The following is an 18,296-nucleotide window of genomic DNA, read 5'->3' as shown; positions in this document are numbered from 1 at the left end:
TTTTAAAGGGGCCATGTTTTGGTTTTTTTGCTTGCTTGTTTTTTTGGTTTTGGTTTTAAAAAGGTTTCATTTTCAGTTGAGATGTGAAGGCCTTTGGGGAGGAGAATCCCAGGAAAATAGGTGGGGGGAACCAAAACAAATTTGGGGAAATATTTTCCCCTTCTTTTCTGAGATTTTTTTTTTTTTTTTTTTGGAAAATTGGGGAGGGGGGAATGGGTTTTCCGCTAAGCTAGGGTGACCATATGGAAAGGAGGACAGGGCTCCTGTATGTTTAACAGTTGCATAGAAAAGGGAATTTCAGCAGATGTCATTTGTATATATGGGGAATCTAATGAAATTCCCTCTTCATCACAACAGTCAAAGGTGCAGGAGCGATACTAGAGTGAGTGACTGATTTAAAAGGGTAGGGCATCAGCGGCTTTAACTGTTGTGATGAAGAGGAAATTTCACCAGGTTCCCCATATATACAAATGACACCTGCTGAAATTCCCTTTTCAATACAACTATTAAAGATACAGGAGCCCTGTCCTCCTTTCCAGATGGTCACCCTACACTCCATTCTGAAAGTCTGGGTAAGTTAGGGTGACCATATGATTCACCTTGGGGGTGAATCAACTTGTGGTTGCAGCCACTAAGTTAAATGGCTTTAAAAGTGGATTCAACAAATTCATGACTAAAACTATCAATTGCTATTTAGTCATGAGGGGTCTATTGAACCTACATGTTCAGAGGTAGGTTCCAGTTAGTGGGAAGAAAATAGCAGGAGATGACTATTTGGTCACGGTAGGAACCATGATGTTGGAACAGATAGGACATGTTCTTACGAGGGTATTCCACAAGTGGGTCACCACCACTGAAAAGGCCTTCACTCTGGTCTCTGAAGATGGGGCAGCTGGACGAAGGCCTCTGAAGAAGATCTTAATGGCGAAGTAGGTGACTATGAGAATATGTGGTCTTTCACTTGACAGCAAGGAGGGACGAGGAGCTCACCTATGCAGGCCACTGAAATCTCCCACCCTTCTCCATCTACTACAAATCCAGCCCAGCTCCCCAGCTCCCCTCCTCCCACACTTTCAAACTTTTTCTAAGAGCTACATGCTAAACAAACATGCTAAAACTGGAAATTCAGTTAATACCAAATTTGGCACTCCTGTACCAAACAGTGGGCTTGTATGGAAATCCATCTTGTGCATTGGAGTTACGCACAGCTGGTCTTTGCTCATTTATAATCTCCCAACCAATCCCAAGAATCCTAGCAGGATCGCACACACAAATCTAGGCAGCAAACCTCCGTTACGTAAAAAGAGCCCAGATGACTGTCCCAAAAATACCTAACTTGATCTGAGCCTTAAATAAAATACAAAGAACCCAGGCTGCCCAACCTGACAGAGTGAAAATTCTAAACATGGTGATCAGCTGGACAAGCAGATGTTGCTCGACCGCAACCCCTATCATCCCTCACCATTACCTATGCTGGCTAGACCTGATGGGAACTGCAGTCCCTCAACAACTGGAGGGGCACATGTCCCCCAACTTTGAGCTACACCCCTATCAATGGTCTTCACCCAAGAGAAAATATTCTTAGCCCTCTAGACATACGGCTACCTCAACTCCAACATCTAATGCCAAGCGTAGCCAGTAAATGCTGTCAACGTAATGTGGCCGACGAGACCACATTACGCCAGTCCTTTTCCAGCTTCATTGGCTGCCAGTCCAGGTTCGGGCCCGATTCAAAGTGCTGGTATTAACATTTAAAGCCCTAAACGGCTTGGGGCCAGGCTATCTGAAGGAATGCCTCCTCCCATATGTACCTGACCAGACCCTAAAGTCATCCTCAGGGGGTCCTTCTCCGCAAGCCCCTACCAAAGGAAGTGAGGCAGGTGGCTACAAGGAGGAGGGCCTTCTCTGCTGTGGCACCCCGGCTGTGGAATGAGCTCCCTAAGGAGGTTCGCTTGGCACCTACATTACATGCTTTTAGATGCCAGGTGAAGACCTTTTTATTCTCCCAGCATTTTAAAAGTCTGTAAATAAATTTTAACTTGGCGTTTTAAATTTGTAATTTTGCATTGCTGCTGTTTTTATCTGGTTGAGCTTTTAGATTGTATTTTATAGTATGGTTTTATACTGTTGTTTTATACTTTGAATGTTTTTAATTTTTATGAACCGCCCAGAGAGCTCCGACTATTGGGCGGTATAGAAATGTAATAAATAAATAAAATAAATAAATAAATAATAGAATAAGGTTCGGTAACTGGACGTCCAGGCACCTAATCTGTCCATGAGAGGCATTCTAACTGTCCCCCAGCATTGTCCCTGATCTCAAGGACCGTCCCCGTACCATTAGCCACTTTCTTTCTCCCCAACTCCCAATGAGTAAATAGCAATGGAGGTCATGTCAAGAGTTTAGTCTTTTGCCTATGTGGCAAACAGGACTGAGGAAGTACATAAGGAAAGATCTTATGGTGTGTGTGTGTGTGTGTGTGTGTGAGAGAGAGAGAGAGAGAGAGAGAGAGAGAGAGAGAGAGAGAGAATACCTTTTGCCTTTGTTCTGGTGCTGGTCAAACTGTCCCTGATGGTGGGTTCTTCCCAAAGCCCCCGCTGTCATTCACAGTGGCAAGGAGGGGGTTAAAATACTTTCCCAATGCTCTGATGTGAATGGCTGAAATCCATAATAAGAGGGGAGAGCTCTACCCAACCCTCTGTTGCCTTTTACAGTGGGGATGAAGGGGTTAAAAGAAGCCCTTTGGCATGGTCTATCTATGTCCTCATAAGAGTGAATCACCGGGCAAAGCCAACGCTGACACAATCAGCACCTGAGCAATTCTAAATATGACACACACACGAAATGACCGGATGATCAGGGCAAAAGATCAAAGTCAAGCAAAATACCACAGGATCTTCGATGACTAAACGCCCTTACTGACCCCACGCGGCTGCAACATGGAGTGCTTCCAAATTAAAAGCAAATTTAATTTGCTTTCTTAATCGTCTTTCTTCTACTGTTTATACCTATATTCACCGCTCTGGAATCTGTTTTAGATATTGAGTGGTATATAAATATTGTAAATAAATAAATAAGGCTTTAATTGTGCCTTTGCCCTGCCCCATTCAATGAATTTTACAGGACGTCCAGTTGCTGTTTTCCATTTGTAGCCCCTCCATTCCGCCCCCCATGGTTTCTTCCAGGGGCTTTTCTTACCACAGAAAATCCATTAAGGAGGAAAAATCAGAATATCTGCACAATGTCTTGTGATTGGTAGTGCTAGAAGCTATCCTTAGACACCAAAATTCAAAGTAATGATATGTTTATTCTTCATAAATTAACCGGTTAATGGCCGCTCTCAAGTTTAGTGTCTTCAGAGCAACCATCTGTAACTCTAAGAATGAGGCATTTTAAAGTCCTACCTTAGTTTGCTTGCATAGTGAACTTCAGCCATGTCGCCTGAGCAGTCACGAGCAGACATAGGTTAAAGTCCTGCTTATTCACACTCCACAAACGGTAGTCATCTCTCTGACAAGTTGCAAGTGAGTACTTGGTCCATTGGGCTGCCATATTAAAACACACACACACACACTTGCCCCTCTGCTGGTCGCATCACTATGGATGACCTTCGAAACAGGCATATGATGACATATACTCCTGTATGCCCTTATAGCAGCAGCAAGTGGCCATTATGAGCGAAGTCTGAAGGAGCTGGGATTGCTCAGTTTGGGAAAGACAAGCCTCGAAGAAAATAGCAAACAAATACATATGGGATTGCCTTAAAGGGAATGCAGATCAGTTGATCTTCAGTCCAACTGCAGACAAGATACCATCAGCTTGTTTAGCTTGGACATTATTAGGAAGAACTTCTGAACTGTAAGGATGATGGAGCCCTGGAACGAACTGCGTCGGCATAGCTGCAGAATCCGCCATCGCTGGGAATCTCTCAGGACAGGGCAGTCTGAAGAAACATCTGGTTGGCGCGGTTTTAAATGGTCTTGGATCCATAACGCAGGAGCAACAGCGGACCTGAGACCATTTCGAGTCCAATATCAAAGAGTGATCCCACCATTACAGATCATGTGGAGATAGTTATTTTCAACGGAGATGATTTAGGAGGAATTCCTGTTCCTCCAAGAACATGTGATGGGAGGACTTATGAGATCCTGTCCAATTCTACTTTCTGTAATCAAACCACATGGCTCAACCTCAAAGTTCCCAGGCAGATCATAAGGACTTTAATCAGAGTTGAAGTGGTAAAAGATGAATATGTTCTTGAGGGGAAACAAAACCAAACAAAACGAAGTAGGGGAAGAGAAGACTACACAACCTGTTGCCTCTTGTAACGGCCTTCTGTCTTTTTAATTATTTTGCAGCTAGTTGCCTAGGAAACTACCAAGTAGCTCTTCACTCAATGAAATCCTTTTCGCCATGTGTGCTGATAATGTCGCCTCACGATGACACAGCGAGTTGGAATTCAGAACGATAGGAGGGAAGTTCAACAAAGCAGTCCTTGAACCTGAAAGGGAGACAAACACAATCAAAAAGGAAATAAAACACACACACGTATTATAAAATCTGAGTCTTAAAAGGGCCCTCTTACAGCACACTTTTAAAATAACTATCACGGCTCACTAGAAGCTATTGTCTAACGGCAAGAATGATGATGGTAGAGGAGAGTTCTAATTCCAAGGCTTTGCAGCCTATCCGAAAACATCAGCTGTGTGAAGCTTCCAGCCAAAATTGGCCGTTGCTATAGGAAATGGAGAGTAAGGGAATCTGGTCCAATCCAGCCCATAATAATACTATGGTGCTCTTACCACCACTCCCACTGCCAGCCCTTGATCAGGCTCATGGTATACTGCTATTCACTTGACATATCTAATCATTACTTTGAATGGGAGGCCCTCCTGCACCTCAGAAAAAGGTACACAGTGATGTCGTCTTCATAGAATCATAGAATAGCAGAGTTGAAAGGGGCCTACAAGGCCATCAAGTCCAACCCCCTGCTCAGTGCAGGAATCCACCCTAAAGCATCCCTGACAGATGGTTGTCCAGCTGCCTCTTGAATGCCTCTTGTGTGGAAGAGCCCACAATCTCCCTAGGTAACTGATTCCATTGTCGTACTGCTCTAACAGTCAGGAGGTTTTTCCTGATGTCCAGCCTGAATCTGGCTTCCTTTAACTTGAGCCTGTTATTCCGTGTCCTGCACTCTGGGAGGATCGAGAAGAGATCCTGGCCCTCCTCTGTGTGACAACCTTTTAAGTATTTGAAGAGTGCTATCATGTCTCCCCTCAATCTTCTCCTGGGCTCCACTGCGTAGCCTGTACCCACAAACAGCATAAGCATTTATTTATTGTTTTAAATTTATATCCCACCTTCCAATCAAAAATGGACTTGAGGACCATTCAAGGTAAAATGGCAGAGTTGTTGCAGTGTGCAAGGCTGGGAGGCAGGAGGGGATTCTACAGACATCTATGTCTAGGGTGACCATTTGGAAAAGAGTCAGGGCTCCTGTATCTTGAACAGTTGTGTAGAAAAGGGAACTTCAGCAGGTGTCATTTGTATGCATGCAGCACCTGGTGAAATTCCTGCTTCATCACAACAGTTAAAGCTGCAGGAGCCCTGTCCTCTTTTGTATCTGGTCACTCTAGTATAGGGTGACCATATGAAAAGCAGGACTGGGCTCCTATATCTTTAACTGTTGTAATGAAGAGGGAATTTCACCAGGTGCTGCATGCATACAAATGACACCTGCTGAAATTCCCTTTTCTATGCAACTGTTAAAAATAATTGTCCTCCTTTCCATATGGTCAACCTAACTATGTCTCCCATTTCTTTCTGCATCATGCCCTATATCATTCAGAAGTGAATCCAGAGAAGGAAGCAGATGTTAACATATTTATCACAGGAACTCACGGTGGCATTCATGGATTTATTCACACTAGAAGCCTGTAAAGTAGGCCCAAGGTCAGCCAATGTGTTTCATGGCCAATTGTCATCCCCTGCCTGTATGGCTTAGGATGGGGTTTCCTGGAAGACCGGCTCTTTCAGTTTTATCCCACTCCTTCATGGGAATGAAGATCAGAGCAAAGTTACTATCTACCTTGAAATTCCACCTTCCCAAAGTTTGCAGGATTCCTATGCCTTTAACATTCTTTGCCAATCCTTATTAGCGTGACATTGTAGGTTTTTAAGGCATATGATGAAATCATTTCCTTGGATTTTAAAAAAAAAATCTGCACAAGTAAATATTTATTATGTGGAGGCATATATAGCCCCCCCCCAATCAATTAATTTAAAAGGCGGCTTCTGATCAAAAGCAAAATTAGAAAGAACAGTACATTCATAAAAACATCAATCATTGCAAAACCACACTGATCAGTAAAAACAGAAGATAAAACAGCAACAGCCGTTATAAAATGTAAGTCCATTATTCACTAAGTGCCCAGGTAAATAAAAGGTTTTTGAACTGGCACCAAAAGTAACAGAGGGGACAGGTTGACGCAACCGAACTGCCATTAAAGAAAAAGTAGTTCACCCACTTTGCCTCTGAAAGCTGAAATAATCACAAAACTGCCTCTGAGTGACCTGAATGAGCAAACAGGTTCATACGGGAACAGGCAGTCCTTCACAAGTTGACCTGTTAAATGTTCCTGCCACCTAAAAATTGGGCCATGTTTCTTATTGATCATACATGACCACACAACCTCATTCCATTCTCACAATTGCAGCAAACTGTGCCGTTTGGAAAAATTGGCGACAAAGCCGGCAGCTTTTTTGTTTTAAGGGAACCGTTCTGTTACACTGCGGTCTTTGCATCCACCTAGCGACAGCCATTTGACAATGCAGCTTTGCTGTGCTTTTGACGGCATTTAATTTCTTTCTTAAATAAACAGCACGTCGTTCTTTAAACCCACTTTGTTTGACTAATGGTCCATGTCCGTGACGCGTAAGTGGGGGATTTGATGTGCTCGAGTAGCACGTCCGACACACACAAGCTCTGCAGCCTAAGAACTGCTTCATGTTTTACTTGGGAATTCAATCTTGCCATGGCTACAACAGTGTTCCCTACTGTGAACCACCCTTCCTTGAATTCCTGTTTGTGTGTGGGAACATTGGAACCTTCGCATCTACAGATTAAAAATAAAAAATGAGGGTGGGGGGGAGAGGAATGGGGCAGCCAGAGCGAGCTCAGAGGGAAGAGAGCTGGCTGCCCTGTTCCTCTCCTTGGTTTTGCCAGCGGCAGCAGCAGCAACTCCGAATTGGAGCTCCTCTCCATGCGCCAATTGGCCAATTTGGGAGCCAATTTGGGAGCCCGGGGCCTCAGGGCACAGAACTGAGGCCATCAAGACTGGGGCCTGGTTGCCCAGAGGCCTAAAAGATTTGATTTTGGCACTCAGGAATTGCAACAAGGCTGGCGACTTAATATGTTGATTCTGCTTTCTGAATGTCTGTTTCTGCTGTCCTGATCTTTTAAACATCCTGCAGTCCTGGCTGAAAGGAGAAAGTTGGCTCTTTTCATCCCTGAGGCTATTCTACCTTCTCAGGTAGCCCTAGAATCCACCTTTCTATGAATTGCATAACCCAGACTGATCTCCAGTTGACCCCTATGATCTGTTTCGGGGGACCAGCACTGACCAATTCACACCACACGTTTGGACTGCACAGAGGAGACACTTTAAAGCAGAAAGGGACGAGTAAGGTGAGGATGCTGAGGGGTTCAGACTCGAGCTCGGTGCATTTATTCTATACCTGGTGGGGCAGGGGACTGAGATACATGTGCACATATTTTTTACGTGTCTGTGCATGTAAATTCACAGGCAAGTGCATCCTGCTCATGCTATCTGCTGGGGGGGAAAGTGGGGTGCATAGGCCGTGCCTTCTCTCACACAAATGACCATGCATAGGCCTCGGATCAATGGTCAGGAGGGCAAGAATACAAACTCAAGGCTTGATGCCTCATCCCATTGCATCGAGGACAAAGATGCCAAGGTCACAGGAAAACCAATTTCAAATGGTGGTTGGAAATAAGAATACAGATTCTTGGTGGTGTTGGTGGTAGCAGTGGCAGCAGCATACATATTTCCCATTCATCAGACTAGAAAACAAAGGGTGAGATCCTGTTCCTTCTCCCACACCACCCTGAATGACATATCTCTGCTCCTCCCATTGCTGAAATGGTCCTATGGGTTGGACCTTGAAAAAGATTAATCCAAGCTTGACCGACCAGCCGATATTTTACAACTCCAAATCACAAAACCCGGCCCGGCCCCTGTTTGTGATGCAACGGTGCCTCATTCCCTTATTCTAGATAAACACCAAACACCAACAGTCCCCAAGGCCGTTGTCTGTTCTAGTATTCTTTGGCAGACCCACAGCTTGAAGGCCAGACCCATCTCTTTCAGGGGCAGATGTCCAAAATTAGAAAGGGGCATTTGCATCCTAGTTGGAGCATCGCTATAAAAATTGCTATACTCAACGCCTCAAACAAACGGCTGTTGTCGTTTTAGTGAGACCTCGCCTTGTCCTACAAGCTAGTTCAGACGGCCCTAATACTTCAGCATGCTGGCATAAAAGAAACACAAAATATCAAAACTGTCACATGAACTGACAGTTCATGGCACCAAACAAAAGCAGTTTGTAATAACAGGAAGGATTTAAATTCATTAATGGCACTGGGGTTTTAAAAAAATAATGTCTAGGATTGCATGAAAGGTTTGAAGGGTTACGGTTACCATGACTTGAGTCTACAGCTGGAAATTCAACAGATGAATCACAGTGATGGGAAATACTTCAGCTAAATTTCTGCCCAACATAGACAACAGACTTAGCACAAAGAGAGAGAGAAAAAACTGGTAGTGCTACGTGGGTGTGAATATCAGCCCTCATTTTGAGGCAGTATGGTTGTATATTCATTTATTTAAAATATTTATGTCTGCCTTTCCACCTCGTTTCCAAAATACTAACGGCTAGTGTCACAAAGTTGGCTAACATCACAATGATTTTAAAGAACTGCATTAATGTAATTTAATATTTGAGCTTATATACAAATACATATTTGTGTGGGGCAGGGGAGAATAGTTGTGCAAATTTGAGAGAAGCTGTGGAATGAATCACAGATCAAAAGTAAAACAAGAAGTTGTTTCATGTGCTCATCAAGCTATATAAAATCTACACACCTACTCAGAAGTAAGCTCCACTGAGTTAAATGGAGGTTACTCCCACGTAACTATGTTTTGGATTACAGCCTTACAGAACTTCTTTAAGCTATTTAATCAGACAACATTTGTGTTGTCAAATGCATTTAATATTGCTGCACTATCATGGTAGGAATGAACTTCATAGCCCACTAGAGAAACTAATGGTTGGCTACCAAGCCCATTAGGGTGGCCAGGTTCAGCAACAGAAAGGACAGGGCTCCTGCATCTTTAATACTTCTGTAGATGAGAGCTTGTTATGTTATACCAAAGGTGTAGGAGACAGTTTATAGATTCCTGGAAGGGGGAGGGAAAAGCTCTACACCATGCCTCATTTTTATTCACCTCTCATTTTCTAAATTAAAATGGGCTGCCAAGCAGACTCTTTGCAGCAAGGAAGGGGGGAAACAGAACTGCGTGAGGTTTTGCTTTCTTTCTGAGGATTTTTTTTCTGTTTAAAAAAAAAAAGAGAGAGAGAGAGAGAGTTGCTCAGGAAACAAACTCATACTGGAAACCAATGACCTTTTACCATTCTTTATATTTATATATCATGCAATTGTGTACGGAAGAGAAACTGCATTGATACCCACTGTTTGCCTTGTGACCTTTTGGGGTTTTTTCCCCCAGCAAAATATATTATCCAAGGTTAACTATATAACCATCTATGGCCTGGATGACGCTGACAGCTGCCCGTTTTGCACATCCATGTAGATTTATTTATTTATTTACACTTATATACCGCCCCCATAGCCAGGGCTCTCTGGTCGGTTTACAGAAAATCTAAAAGATTAAGATAAAAACGAGTATACAAAATTTAAAATTCTAAAACACAGAACATACACACATAAAGCATTAAAAGCCGTTAAAAACTAAATATGTGGGTGATTAAGATGTGCCACCATATGCCTGGGCAAGGAGGAAAGTCTTAACCTGGCGCCGGAAAGATAGCAGAGTTGGTGCCAGTCAAGCCTCATCAGGGAGATCATTCCATAGTCTGGGGGCCACCACTGAAAAGGCCCTGTCCCTCGTTGCCACACTCCGAGCCTCTCTCGGAGTAGGCACCCGGAGGAGGACCTTAGATGTTCAACGTAGTGACCAGGTATATTCACGTCGGGAGAGGCGTTCCATCAGGTATTGTGTATACTGCCCCATAGCCGAAGCTCTCTGGGCAGTTCACATAAGGTAAAAACATAAAAACAAAATAGATAACTGGATATGTAGATAACTGGATTGCACCTGATGATTGCTCCTGATGACAAGGGTGGTCAGATGCAAAAGGCATCTGGGCTCCTGCACTTTTACTAGCTGTGTAAAAGAAGGATTTTCAGCAGGTATAGCTTGCCTGGCAACTTTGCCTGGAAGCTGAACATGTAAAACAATTTCCTTAAAAGACAGTGTATTGAAAGAGATACAAAAGATCTAACTTAGAGGTGTTATATTCATCATCCTTCATTCACATATACATTTGGTGGTTCAGTTGTCTCCACACCCAATCTCTCTTTGCAGCGTAAATCATTATTATCTTCTCCCAGGCGTTTAGCAATATGTAATGAGCCTGGGTCTGTTTTTTGGCTCATCGTTTGTAAAATTGTTATAGTGTATGTGCATTTTGCATGTTTTTGTGGTTTTTAATTTTTGTAGATTGTTTTTAAGTTTTTATCTTATGTGAACCGCCCAGAGAGCTTCGGCTATGGGGCAGCATACAAATGCAATAAATAAAATTAAAATAAAGTATTACTCCCATGTTGAGGGTTGAATCTGAGATGGCTGGCTTAACTTGTGCATGTCTACTCAAAAGCAAGTCCCACTGATTTCTATAGGACTTACTCTCAGGTAGATGTGTTTAGGATCCAGCCCTAGACAGCAATTCTAAACACACATCTGGGAGTAAGTCCCATTGAAGATAATAGGTCTTACTTCTAAGTAGACACTTACGGATTTTCTTTCTCAACCAGGGGTAGACAACATGGTCCCCACGCACACCAATGTGCCCCCAGACAAACTTCTTTAGTGCCCCCATTGGGACACACTACTTCTCCCAATTTTTATTGCAAGATTATTTTTATATTTTTGTACTGGCATCTGGGATTGCTTCAGAGCAAGGTGGAAGGCTTTAGACGCTGCCATCTTAATTTCCCACGAATGCCTCTGGGCAGATTATTTATCCTCTGGGCAGATTAGCTATCCATGCCCACCCATGGCAGTTATTCTATGGTTGTACCCAGGATCGTTCCTCAAATTTCCAAAACTGTCCATGGGCCCAAAAAGTTAGGAGCTACCACTGCCTCTATCTCATCTTACTTTACTGAACTTTTACTGTCACTCTTGACAGTTTGGCTCAATTTCCTCTACTGGCTGGCCTGAATAAAATACCAGCCATTTTGACTGGTCCTTCTCTCCAGATTCACCCCCTCGCAGCCTCTGTAAGATTTGTTGCTTTAAATGTATACTACAAATCTGCTGGATAGACTGGAGACTGGGACCTTTCACAAACAAAGCCCAAATAGAATTGGGACTTTGGCTGGAACCCCTCATGCTCAGAGTCTCCTTCCAGGTACAGCTGAACGGACACTTTGGTTCCTAGGCTAATGCACTATTAATACAATTCTTTAGTCTGCCTGAGCCTTACAAAAAAATATTTTATTTTCCTGTTCTGTGATAATTTTTGATGCCATTAGACTAATAAACTTGGCGGCTGGGCTATGTTGGCTTTTAACGAGCTTATCATCAAATGTTATTAAATCTCTTCTTGAGATTTACTATAAACTGATGCGTCCCAGCAGTCTTCTGGCTCACAAACTGGAAAATATTTCTGGGGGGGTGGGGGGGAGTGCATGTGTGCACACGTGTGTGTGTGTTTTCCTTTTAAAATGACTCATCCCACTATCCTATACTAACCGTAGTTGCTGCAGAGATTAAAGGATTGCTTGTTCTCTTTCCATTAAGTTGTCATAACGTGATCCATTTAATTTAGATATGTTTTGAAAATACAAAACTACTCTCTGCAAATTATCAGTTTCCAAGTGGATGTTATTAAGCTGTTATCCTCTTGAATGGCATCAACCGATAAAGCAATAGAAAACTAATGTTCTAATACTCATGATGTCACTACATAGAACCAGGGGAGGGGGCAGAACACATGCCTTGCATGCAAAAAAAAAAAACCCAGTCAGGAAGGTGGCCAGGGAGGACTGAGAGCTGCTGCCAGCCCATGTAGACAATACTGAGGTAGATGGATCAATGGTATAAGGCAGCTTCCTATGTTCCTATTCTGGTTTGACCCTAAATTGACCAGAAGAAGAAGACAAGAAGGAACCTCTCGTGCGAGCACTGAGTCATTACTGACTCTTGGAGGGACAACAGTTTTCGCTGACGTTTTCTTGGCAGGCCTTATAGCGGGATGGTTTGCCGTTGCCTTCCCCAGCCGTTATTACCTTTCCCCCAACTAACTGGGTACTCATTTTACCAACCTCGGGAGGATGGAAGGCTGAGTCGACCCGAGCCGGCTGCCTGAAACCAGCTTCCGCTGGGATCGAACTCAGGCCATGGGGAGAGTTTCGGCTGCAGAAACTGCTGCTTTACTGCTCTGCGCCACACGAGGCAGTCCTAAATTGACCAGATACAATTTATTCATTATTTTATTAAAATATGCGCCCTGCTTTTCCTAACTTCAAGGGTTTTACATCAGAAACCATTTAGAAAGGCTCACATTCAAAACAGAACCGAACACGGAAGGAGCAATCCTCTGGCTCCCTAGATATTGTCTGAGGGGCTATAGGATAGCAAGGATGGGAAAGCAGAAATCCGCCCCACTCTGCCACACTTTCCCATCCGGCATGGAAAGAACCTTCTTCACACAAGCACATGGTTCTACTATGGAACTGACTACAAGATGTAGTGATGACCACCAATTTGGATGGTTTTTAAAGGGGGGGTGAGACAAATTCCTGGAAGAGAAGGCTATCAATGGCTATGAGTCCTGATGGTTATATGCTACCTCCAACATCAGAGGCAGTAGGCCTATGACCATCAGTTGCTGGGGAAAATGGGTGGGAGGGTGCTGATGCACTCAGGTCCTGCTTGTGGGTTTCCCATGGGCAGCTGGTTGGCCATTGTGTGAACAGAACGCTGGACTAAGGTGGACCACAGCACTTATGTTCTTATGAGGTCAGGAAATCGACTTCAGGAGTGGGAGGAGGATGCTCTGGTGAGCAGGGAGGTGAGGAGACCAGAGAGGCAGGATATGAGCTTTCTTGAATCTATTTCAGCATCCTTCTCTCTGCTTCAGAAGCGACCACCTCCGCTGCTCTTTCTGCCCGGCCAGCTTCAGCCCAGCAGCGCAATGGACACGTGGAAGCTTCCGAGTTCAGAGGACTCCGACTTGCAAGGGTGCAACCTGTGTCCTAACAATATCAAAATGCCCTTTGAGAAGCAGGATTTCTAACTTTTCTATAAACTTTTTGATTGGTCAACAAAAGAAGTAGCTTTCGCCAACTCTTCTCCAAGGTGATTCCACAGTTCTGAAGTCACCGTTAACAGTCCTACTCCAAACTGTTTGAACAGGCCCCAGTGTTGACACAGGTAACACCTCCATACTTGACCTCAACTGGCAAGTGGGCACCTATGGGCAGATAAAACTCCTTATGGTAGGAGTAGACAACTTGTCAGCTTCCAGGTGTTTTGGCCCAGAATCCTCATCAGCGTGCTCACATTAGCAGCTTGTATGTTTCCAAGCCCAATTCAAGGTGATGGTTTAAATCTCTAAAGACTTACACAGCTCATGACTGCAATACCTGATCAAGTGCATCTCCTCACACAAACCTACCCATACACTACAATCAACATCTAAGGTCTTCTTCCGGGTGCCTACTCCAAAGGAGGCTCAGAAGAGTGGCCCCCCAATTATGGGATGATCTCTGTGATTAGACCCACCTGGCACCAACATTGCTATGATCTGGTCAAGACTTTTCTCTTTTCCCAGGCATTTGTTAGCATGTGGTGATTTTTAATGGATCTCAAATTTGTTTTACTGTTTGGCTGATTTATTTTTTTATTTATTACGCTTTTCTACCGCCCAATAGCCAAAGCTCTCTGGGCGGTTCACAAAAATTTAAACCATGAGGAACATAATAAAACAATCAACAATCTAAAAACCCAAATACAAAATACAATATAAAAAGCACAACCAGGATAAAACCACACAGCAGAAATTGATATAGGATTAAAATACAGAATTAAAACAGCAAAATTTAAATTTAAGTTAAATTAGGTGTTAAAATACTGAGAAAATAAAAAGGTCTTCAGCTGGCGACGAAAAGAATACAGTGTAGGCACCAGACGGATCTCTCCGGGGAGCTTGTTCCACAGCCGGGGTGCCACAACAGAGAAAGTTCTTTTGAGATGTCTGTTGTCTTTGTGAATAGTTGTGTGTTTTTATATTTTTAAATCTTTCATATTGTTTTTAATGTTTTTAATCTTTGTAAACTGCCCAGAGAGCTTTGACTATGGGGCAGTACAGAAATGTAATAGATGATGATGATGATGATGATGATGATGATGATGATGTAGAAAAGGAAGAGGAAAAGAGAGGAAAATATATACCACTGGCTATGGAAGTTAAAGAACTATGGCAACAGGGAAAGGTCACAATTATTCTATTAGTCACAGCAGAAGAAACATCATGGCCTGCTCCTGTTGGACTCTTCCCCCACCCCCACAGGGCAAACTGTCATCTTGGCCCTGTGGGGAAGAAGAAAGAGCAAGGGGACAGGAGCAGGCAGAAGAAACATCATGGCCTGCTCCTGTTGGACTCTTCCCCCACCCCCACAGGGCAAACTGTCATCTTGGCCCTGTGGGGAAGAAGAAAGAGCAAGGGGACAGGAGCAGGCAGAAGAAACATCATGGCCTGCTCCTGTTGGACTCTTCCCCCACCCCCACAGGGCAAACTGTCATCTTGGCCCTGTGGGGAAGAAGAAAGAACAAGGGGACAGGAGCAGGCAGAAGAAACATCATGGCCTGCTCCTGTTGGACTCTTCCCCCACCCCCACAGGGCAAACTGTCATCTTGGCCCTGTGGGGAAGAAGAAAGAGCAAGGGGACAGGAGCAGGCAGAAGAAACATCATGGCCTGCTCCTGTTGGACACTTCCCCCACCTCCACAGGGCAAACTGTCATCTTGGCCCTGTGGGGAAGAAGAAAGAGCAAGGGGACAGGAGCAGGCAGAAGAAACATCATGGCCTGCTCCTGTTGGACTCTTCCCCCACCCCCACAGGGCAAACTGTCATCTTGGCCCTGTGGGGAAGAAGAAAGAGCAAGGGGACAGGAGCAGGCAGAAGAAACATCATGGCCTGCTCCTGTTGGACACTTCCCCCACCCCCACAGGGCAAACTGTCATCTTGGCCCTGTGGGGAAGAAGAAAGAGCAAGGGGACAGGAGCAGGCAGAAGAAACATCATGGCCTGCTCCTGTTGGACTCTCTCTCTCTCTCCTCCCCCTGCCCCCCTCTCTCCCTCCTGAACTCCTGTTCCTTGTGTGTCATGTCTTTATTAGACTGTAAGCCTGAGGGCAGGGACTGTCTTTTTTGCTAAGTGTAAGCCGCTCTGAGAGCCTTTTTTGGCTGAGGAGCGGGGTATAAATATGATAAATAAATAAATAAATAAATAAATAAATCAGTCACCAGCAACACATCAAAAAACTATACAGAAAAGCTTCAGAAACTGGGCCTACCAAAATACATGAACAACAACATCCAGAAAAGTCATACTCAAAACATGTTCAATAGTCAGGAAGTTAATGAGTCAGTAAAGTATAGCGTGACTTGGTAAAGCCTGTCATGTCTGTCTAGAAAAAATGCTATGAGCGAGAAAAAGATTATGATGATGACGATGATAATGATAGTAATAATAAGCAGCACTAGATAATGGGAATTCTAAGCCAAAACATCCAGTAGCCCAGATTGCCTTCCCCTGCCATAAGATATGAAAGTTACTGGCAATGTAAGGCTTTTAAAAGGTTAAAATTAAGTCTGGAAGCAAATTCACAACTAATATAACTGGCGCAGAACAGCTGAATATGTCCACACTTTACAACAAGGCTTAAAGCAGCATTCAGCACCAGCTGAAGCTTCAGAGTCATCTTCAAGGACAGCCACATATACAGCACATTGCAGCAGTCAAACCAGATGTTACAGAAACATGGATAACAAGGTCTGACTTAACCAAAGAGGAGGGAAAGCCTCTTTATTAGCTGAAGACAAAACAAAACAACCAGCAATCCAGACTGCTTCTCAAGTAGCAGTGTAAGATATAGGAGTACCTCTAGTCTCTTTTTCTCACCAGAACCACAAAGCAGAACAGGCCTTGTGTACCTTTTATTAGGGCATAGAAGAGAAAATACTGGTGGGTTCCTTCGCCCCCTATATATATATACACACACACACACACACACACAGAGAGAGAGAACATGACAGGCAAAACATCCCTCCTGTAATCTACAAAAGTGTTAAAGGTGCAGGAGCCCTGTTCATCTTCATATTTGATCATTTTGTTTGGTCTTGGCACAAGTACTATTATTTGCCCTGACAAAAAGATCCCTCCTTCCCTGCTCGCTGAATTTCTAATCAAAATTCAGTCTTCTTCATTTGAGTAGAGCTGAGATTGCTTTGAAAAGACCATAATTTTGAGCCAAACACAATGAAGCCAGCGCTGTGCTGATTTTATTTAAAGTTTTAATTGTTTTAAGAACAGATGTTATGATTTAATTTAACGTATTAGGTTTTACTTGTGCATCCACATATTGTTAATTTCTTGGTGAGTTTCCTGGAACTGCACTAGGAGGGCTTGCAGGATTGCACAGTAATGCAGTTTACAACTGAATCCTGGGCCAGGCCCATTTATCAATACATCAACAGGACACGGCATACATAAACTCAAGACTGTGTCATCTGTGCTGCCCACTACGGTGATGGGAATTTCTCCTATTGCTCAGCTATAGCTATTCCAGGAAGATTGGACTATTTACATAATCTATTTTTTAAAGATTTTTTTTTAAACTAGTCTGAGACAATGGGCTTCATCCACATATTCAGCATAAAGACTCTGAACAGCTACAGAAAATTGTTAAGGGCCAAACTACACACGAATGAAATGTTTTTATGCCATCAATGTGTTGCTATGAGACCTGCAACAAAATGTTTCAGCGTGGAGTGCTTCCTGTTCAGGATGCCAGCTACTCCATTTCTCCTCTCACCCGGTTTTCTTTTCCCTGCCACCCCCACTTCCACTCCTGCAACAGTCACTTTGCACTCTGTGGTCACTGCTTACACCCAGCCTCAGTGGGCTGTTTTAAATCTTCACTCTCACTTAAGGTTTTTTTTTGGGGGGGGGGGGTTGGTAAAAAAATAAAATTGTGTTCTTCTGCAAACCCTGTGGTTCTGTGCCAAGCCTACTGATACGGCTTATGTGGGGGAGACGCAAAAGGTCTACATAAGCGACTGCATTCACAGCCTGATCAAGAAATGGGAGGAAACACTGGGATTGGCTAAAGGCCTCCAGATTCAGAAGAAATCGAACTCTATGTGTTGCTGCAGGCAAACATGGGGGACAACATTGGTCTCCGTGCCCTGCTTATGGGTTCTCCAAAGGCATCTGTCTGACCACTTCGAGAAACAGGATGCTAAGCTAGACAGAGCCTTGGTCTGATCAAGCAGGCTGTTCTTTATTCTTATCCCCATGATTTCACAAAACTTTTCTTTCCTTCTTATTCAGTTTGCAATAAACTAAAGGCCCCCCCTACAATCACTAACACCAGGGAACACACATCACACATTGGTGGTTTCTCTCTACCAAGGGAGTATCCACACCCTGTTCTTCTTTTATTTCTGTGTAAACTGTACAGGAAGACGCAGAACATTTCGTTCCTAGTAGGTAAATTCCCCTCCTACTGATGTCACAGGCTGTGTTCTCAGCTATCCCATATGAGGCCTCTGTGCTTTGCCCTACTTCCTTGCACTTTGTGAATTCTGCAAAAAGACAAGGCAGTGAGTAGTGTAGCTTCAGCTTTATTTTTTATTTTACTGTAGAGCAAGGTTCTGGGTCTCCAACAGCTGCTCGATGAAG

General features: G+C 43.7%; 1 long non-coding RNA gene across 2 annotated transcripts in view; it reads right to left on the bottom strand.

Annotated features, from left to right (window-relative positions):
• Positions 1–18,296, bottom strand: part of LOC134404099 (uncharacterized) — a 160,388-nt gene that overhangs the window by 127,173 nt on the left and 14,919 nt on the right. For both annotated transcript variants that reach the window (XR_010025846.1, XR_010025845.1), the window contains exon 2: positions 3,406–4,502. This is a non-coding gene — a long non-coding RNA (uncharacterized LOC134404099). The remainder of the gene's footprint in view (positions 1–3,405; positions 4,503–18,296) is intronic.

The sequence above is a fragment of the Elgaria multicarinata genome, chromosome 9 (genome assembly GCF_023053635.1).
Source record: "Elgaria multicarinata webbii isolate HBS135686 ecotype San Diego chromosome 9, rElgMul1.1.pri, whole genome shotgun sequence".
Lineage (NCBI taxonomy): Eukaryota > Metazoa > Chordata > Lepidosauria > Squamata > Anguidae > Elgaria > Elgaria multicarinata.
The sequence above is the reverse complement of the archived record's forward strand: the minus strand, read 5'-3'. Positions and strand labels throughout refer to the sequence as shown.